At 41.6% G+C, this 6,946-nt stretch overlaps 1 long non-coding RNA gene across 1 annotated transcript; it reads left to right on the plus strand.

Moving 5' to 3' along the window:
• The first annotated feature begins 1,306 nt into the window (after window positions 1-1,306).
• LOC130084478 (uncharacterized) lies at window positions 1,307-6,022 on the plus strand. The gene is made up of 4 exons (XR_008806938.1): window positions 1,307-1,512; window positions 2,614-2,681; window positions 2,881-2,924; window positions 5,799-6,022. It is a non-coding gene; the product is annotated as an uncharacterized LOC130084478 (long non-coding RNA).
• The last annotated feature ends 924 nt before the right edge of the window (window positions 6,023-6,946 follow it).

A 6,946-nucleotide genomic window follows, 5' to 3' on the forward strand; every position in this document is an offset into this window, starting at 1 on the left:
AATTAAGGCACTTACTGATGCTGATTGTAGCCCAATAACCATAAGACGTCATCTGCGAGAGAAGGGCTTCAAGAACAAAAAAATGTCTTCAAAGGCCACGTCTCCTCCCACGCCACAAACTTGCCCGTTTGGAATTTGCAAGGGAACACCAAACATGGGACATTGAAAGGTGGAAGAAAGTTTTATTCTCTGACGAGAAAAAATTTAACCTGGACGGTCCTGATGGCTTCCAACGTTACTGGCATGACAAGGAGATCCCACCGGAGATGTTTTCTACGCGGCACAGTGGAGAAGGCTCCATCATGATTTGGGGTGCTTTTTCCTTCAATGGGAAAATGGAGCTTCAGGTTGTCCAGGGGCGTCAAATGGCGGCTGGCTATGTGGACATGTTGCAGCGGGCATCCCTCTTGACTGAGGGCCCCCGTCTGTGCGGTAATGACTGGGTCTTTCAACAGGACAACGCTGCAATTCACAACGCCCGCCTGACGAAGGACTTCCTCCAGGAGAATAACGTTGCTCTTTTGGACCATCCTGCGTGTTCTCCTGATCTAAATCCCATTGAGAACATTTGGGGATGGATGGCAAGGGAAGTTTCCAAAAATGGACGTCAGTTCCAGACCGTGGATGCCCTTCGTGAAGCCATCTTCACCACATGGAGCAACGTTCCCAGCAGCCTCCTGGGAACAGTCGCATCAAGCATGCTGAAACAAGTTTTTGAAGTGATCAATAAGAACGGTGGGGCTACTCACTACTGAGTCCTTTTTTGACACTTTTAGTTCTGTTGTAGGTTTATTTTTGGGCTATGGTCTTAAACTTTTGATCAGCTGATGAACAGCCCGTTTAAGTTTAAATGCACTTTTCAATAAATTGCCAACTCTCTATTTTTTGTCTCTTGCTCCTGTTTGTTCTTTTGGCATTTTGAAGCAGTACTTACAACCCAGTTATGATCCACCAGCGCGAAATGCGAATGCTTGCAATGTTTCCCCCGGTCTTAAGATTTTGTTTAGGAGTGTATATACACCTCTTAACTCGTTGATTGGATTGATTAGCAGAGTTTGCTCCACTCGTGTCTAATTAGGTTTGATTATCTACATGTGCTCCACATGTGTTTAATTAGGTTTAATTATCTGAACGTGCTCCTCCCGAACTTTGTTAATAAAACATCATGTAATGTTGTTTCTAAGGGGAAAAGCTGTTAAGGTTGGTCATTATAAGTTGTGTACCTAACCTGTATATTAGAAACAGTAGCACTAATGTATTTAATGCAATTTTTTTTCCAATAGGGTGGAAAGTAATGCAGTGGGAATAACTAGTTTGCTGTCTATTTTTATTTATTACAGGTGAAAAAACTAAGTGCATTGGGCTATGTCCCAATTCTATTTTTCGCAAAGAAAGATAAGGCCTCTGGAAAGTGGGTGTCTGATGTGGTGACCCATCTGCTACTCACTGAGGACAACCTAAAAATTGTGGCCACCATGAGAAAGGCCTACAATTTTGTATTGATCAAAGAAGGTAGGATTTGTGTAATTTAAGTCTTGCCTATTTTTTTTATGATGGTGAAATATTGAAAATTAACATACACATGCAATATTGTAGGGAACTCCACGACGACATTGCCCGACCCACACCCTCAGGCCCAGCCAGACCCACACCCTCAGGCCCAGGCCCAAGAAAAGTAGACATTTTATATTTACACCTGTCACTCTCCCTGTGAAGAGACCTCCTCCACAACCCCCCCCCCCCCCCCAAAAAAAAAGAAAGTGTAAGTTAACTGTGGTCTTAGCCCACTATGTATGAATTTCTCCTTTTTGTAATCATTATTCATGAAATACAGAAATCTTTAGGTGAATTTAAGTGCAGTCAATTACCGTAGTTAATAGTGAGTAATTTTAAGAGGCCAGTCTGATACACAAAGGAGTTTGTCCTCGCATGCATACCTTTCAGTACTGAACACGCACACTCTAGGAGTAAAGAAATGAGCAATACACACTTGAGGAGAGAACACACACACACACACACACACACACACACATCAGTGGGCAGCCCAGGTAGCTTATCCCCCCCTTTCACTGTTCACAATCTGCTTCAATAACCTTTAGGCTAGGCAGTAGGATAATTAGGCTAAATTTCGGTTATGAAATCACTGAATCTGATTGCTAAAGAGCAGTTCATTCCAGGAACTATAACTATAACGATAAAAGCGTCCAGACAGACTGACCAACTATAAGCAAAGTCTCACCTTGTGTTAATAAATGTGATGGCTAAGATGTGATAGGTTCTTATTGGTTGTTGGCTTTTTCTTTTTATTGTTCTCAAAATCACTTTAAAAGCGATCCCCAACGATATTGTTCTCAATGTCGTTATAGTTTATCATATTAACGAGAACAATATTTTTTTTATATAGTTATCGTTTTTGGTGTGAATGGCCCTTTATATATGTATTCTTTAGTTATTTAGCTGTATTTTCTGACGTTTTCAAAGTTCAAGGACAATGCTTAAAGTTAAACTTCAAGTTTCAAAAAACCTGGAGAACAACTATAAGTTTAATTTCAAGATTTTTTTTTTACATTTATGGTTAATTAATATTATTATTATTATTTGTGTTATTTTAAGGTTGCCGGAAATGTAGTAGGCAAAAAGTTTTCAAATATGACTCCATAACAGGACGAAGGATAAATGAGGTAAGAAATATATTTTTCATTAGGCTGTCTGATCATCTCTCCATTGTCTGTGGCTCATCTGGTATTTCACATATCATAAAATACTGACCATTTAAGCATTGGTAATTTGAGTCCATTTAAGTTCAACTGAAGGCCAAGTGGCCTTGCCCCAAAAATTATGAAATTCAAAACCTGATTATATGTTTGTGTCTTTCTGTAGGGGCAAGAGGAAGTAAGGGTGAGATGGTTACCTTGCTCTGCATGGTAAGTACTGCTTTATATTGCCTTCATACATGTACTCTGTTTCCACTTTTTACCATCTCATAGGTAGTGGATAAAGGTTGAAAATTTATATTGTAGCACACACAACTTTAAATGTACAGGTGGGTCTCAAAGTTTTGCATCCAAAAAGCAGCGTTGAGAGAATTGTCATGTCCACTAGGTTTTAGGTCCAGCGTCAATGCAGCCTTCTGCCTGGAGATTTTCGAGCATGGTTCCATCTGCTGACGAGCTTTATGTACATGCTGATATCCTTTTCCAGCAGGACTCTGCCCCTGCCACAGTGCCAAAACTGCTAGTAACTGTGTTGCTTAGCATGGTATTCCTGTGCTTAACTCGTCTCACCTGAACCCCATAGAGAGGACAATGATAGAAACCAAACCCAACATTACAGACAACTTCAAGGTCACTATCAAAGCAACATGGGCTTTTATAACACCTCAGCAATGCCATACATTGATGGCCTCCACACCACACCACACTGATGCAGTAATTTGTGCAAAAGCAGCCAGACCAAGTATAGAGTGTATGTGTCACCGGGTGAACAAACCAGGAACCAAAAATCATTGACATTCCACATTCACATTCCAGGGGGAAGAAATGCCGGTGTAACACCGGGCTGGCGCTGGGTATACACATCATGGCCGCCGACCATGATGAGCGCCAGCTGAAGCCCATGAGAAATGCTTCATTGAACCACCTGCCCGGGAAAAAGGAGTATAAAGAGAAGGGCTTGAAGTGGTCAAGAGAGGAGAGAAAAAGCTGGTTGAAGTGTTCAAAGCTGGTTGTCCCAGAAAAGTGGTTGTCTCACGGAGAAGTGGTTGTCTCACAGAGAAGTGGTTGTCTCACAGAGAAGTGGTTGTCTCACGGAGAAGTGGTTGTCTCACGGAGAAGTGGTTGTCTCACGGAGAAGTGGTTGTCTCACGGAGAAGTGGTTGTCTCACGGAGAAGTGGTTGTCTCACGGAGAAGTGGTTGTCTCACGGAGAAGTGGTTGTCTCACGGAGAAGTGGTTGTCTCACGGAGAAGTGGTTGTCTCACGGAGAAGTGGTTGTCTCACGGAGAAGTGGTTGTCTCACGGAGAAGTGGTTGTCTCAGAGTTCGAGTGGTTGTTCCAGCGCAGTGAAGAGTGGTTTCGGGTACCAGCTTGTTCAGGAAAGTTGTCGGGATGCGGCCGCCGCCCATTGAAGTCTGCTGGATCAGAGTGATCGTCTGTAGGAAATCTGCCGGACCGAGTTATCGATTCGACCTGCACGGCGAAGAGAGAGATAAGTGCATTGATTTCATCTTACGAACATTCAAACAGCCTGAAGAGGATGCAGTGAGTGTGAACCTGACTATTAGAGAAGTGTGTGTTGCAGAGTGTGTCGAGGAGGAACTGAAGGTTGAATCTCCCCCACGTGAGTGTAACAAACGGATCGTAGGCCTCTGATCAGCCCTATCGTGTGAGTGAATTGCAGTGCTTTTGCCTTATTGATACACATTGATTCATGGCTGTGGAATTGAAGTGAACACGAGTGTGGTGTGCTTTTGCTGAGAAGTGGTCCCAACCCATGCGTACACGTTTGTGGAAAGTTGTTATTATCTGCTCTCCCTCAGAAGCCAGAGTGATACAGCTGAGCTGGAGACTATTTTGTACTGTGAAGAATCCTTACCTTTCTACTCACTGTCTGAGTTTGGAAGTATGCAGCATTGCTGGTGAAGTAAGCTTGTCAACCACTGTCTCACTACTGTGAACCGAAGAGTACTTTGTACTGTGAAGAATCCTTACCTTTCTACTCTCTGTCTGAGTTTGGAAGTATGCAGCATCGCTGGTGAAGTAAGCTTTTAGACCACTGTCTCATTACTGTGCACCGACGAAAATACTTTGTACTGTGAAGAATCCTTACCTGTCCTACTTACCGTCCGAGTCTGGAAGTATGCAGCAACGCTGGTGAAGTGAGCTTTTAAGTCACTGTCTGTCCCACGAGCCTATTCGACGAGCCTGACGACGAGAGGAGTCACTGTCTATCCCACGAGCCTATTCGACGAGTCTGACGACGAGAGGAGTCACTGTCTATCCCACGAGCCTATTCGACGAGTCTGACGACGCAAAGAGCCATGAACGTCCCTGTCCCTGCTTTTACCCTGTTTAAACTGAATAAAAACTTACCTTTTAAAGTCACTGTGGTTGTCTGCCTCTTGGTGTCCTATGGTGTCTGCTTCTCCAGAGTGTGGTGAAATAAACCCTTGGCCTTAACCCCGGTGACATATGCATTAACAAATTTTGACAAGTCAGATTTGTTCATTTATTTTCAAAAGGTCGACATTTCTGTATTCCTCTTTATTATAATATAGTGAGTTGATTGATTTTTTTTTTTTTTGGTTTTCATTAACTGTAATCAAGATTAAATCAACAAAAATTGCTTGAAAAATTGCACAATCTTGTAATTGTAGACCCACCTGTATATTAATTGCACTGTTGGTTACACTGTTGGTATAGGGTGGATTAAATGCAGTGTCAAATATTGTCTACAGGATTTAGCCACTTGCTCTTTTCAGTACTATGCCTAATTCCCCCTGTGTAATGTTTCTGTAGGAAGTAGACATTCACCAATATATTAGCAGAACATCAGTATCGGCCAAGATCATCCTTGTTGACTGAAATCAGCTATTGACTTTCTATGACTTTATCTATGAGAGTGGCTGATGTTTATCTGTTACATTTCATCAAGCACTATATATGTGTATAGGTTTTATAAAAACAATGAAATACAAAACCGTACAATATTTTTTGAAAATATTTATGCTGTGAAACTATTGTTAAAATGGCTCCTGTTTTTCACTGTTCTAATGTTATTATTTTTTACTGATACTTACAGTGGAAAAATCTGGGAGGAGACTTGGGAGCCGGCCTGCCAGTTCTCACCAGGTGCCAACCATGTGTAATATGTCACACATTGGTCTGTAATTCAATGAGTTAAATACCTGCTATGAGATGTCAAGTTTGCCGTTACGGGCACAGCCATCCTGCTTGCGGATGTGACTACTTAAGATGAGGAGGAGCCGCGTTACACACTTTCAATGGTTTCCACCCTAAAATGCTGTCATGCTGTTTTTTTATTTATTTTGTAATTATTGATTTTTGTTAAAAGCTGTGTTCAAATAAATCTAAGTATACCTTTATTTCTGTTTGTCTTTCCATTCACCTTGTGGGTTAGCCAATCATCTGAAGTCTTCAATGCATCAAATTAAATATTTTAATGTGATGCACAAAGTATGTAGGAAGGTGGGACATGTTTTCATTCATATTAATTGACACCATTAAGGAACCGTTGATTCCACCAGCTAAACCATACATTTTCTGTATAAAGGGTAGCTGAGGTAGGCAGGGGTGGATAAATGAACAGGCTTACCAGGACCATAGGTCAAGATGGTCCAGAAGCAGGGTTCTAAATTAACACCCGCCAAATGCGGGTTAAAATTCATTTTGGCGGGTGTTAATAAAAACTTACTAGCCAGTTTGGCCGGTGATGCATAAGGTTCTGTTCTCGGTCATTTATCCCCCTGGCAGTACTTCCTACATTTCCCATAAACACTGTGCCGTAATGCTACGTGATGACGTTTCATACGCCCATTGGCTGCGCGCAGTTTGCAGTGAAACCAGCGCGAGAAATGATCATGGAAACAAACGGAGCGTCCGTCCACCAGAAAACACAAGGAAGATGAAGAACGAGCCAGAGCAGGGAGCAGACTGAAAGAGGAGGGAGCTAGTAAAGTGGCTAAAGTAAAAAGTTAAGATTAAACTAAATGCGGCGGTGGTTGGGACAGACTTCTGGGTTTAATTTTAAATGTCGTTTAACGAGAGATAGTCTACGTTATTTTTATTAAGTTTAAGGTTTTTGTCATTATTTCTTACAAGCTTATACATTAGGCAATAGCCTATACACAACAAGCTTACTATATATCTTAAGGTTTTCTTTTAGTTGAAAACATTAAACAATATGTGTAAACAAAATATATAAACAAC

This window comes from Rhinichthys klamathensis, unplaced genomic scaffold (assembly GCF_029890125.1).
Source record: "Rhinichthys klamathensis goyatoka isolate OS25496 unplaced genomic scaffold, OSU_Roscu_1.1 h1tg000065l_1, whole genome shotgun sequence".
NCBI lineage: Eukaryota > Metazoa > Chordata > Actinopteri > Cypriniformes > Leuciscidae > Rhinichthys > Rhinichthys klamathensis.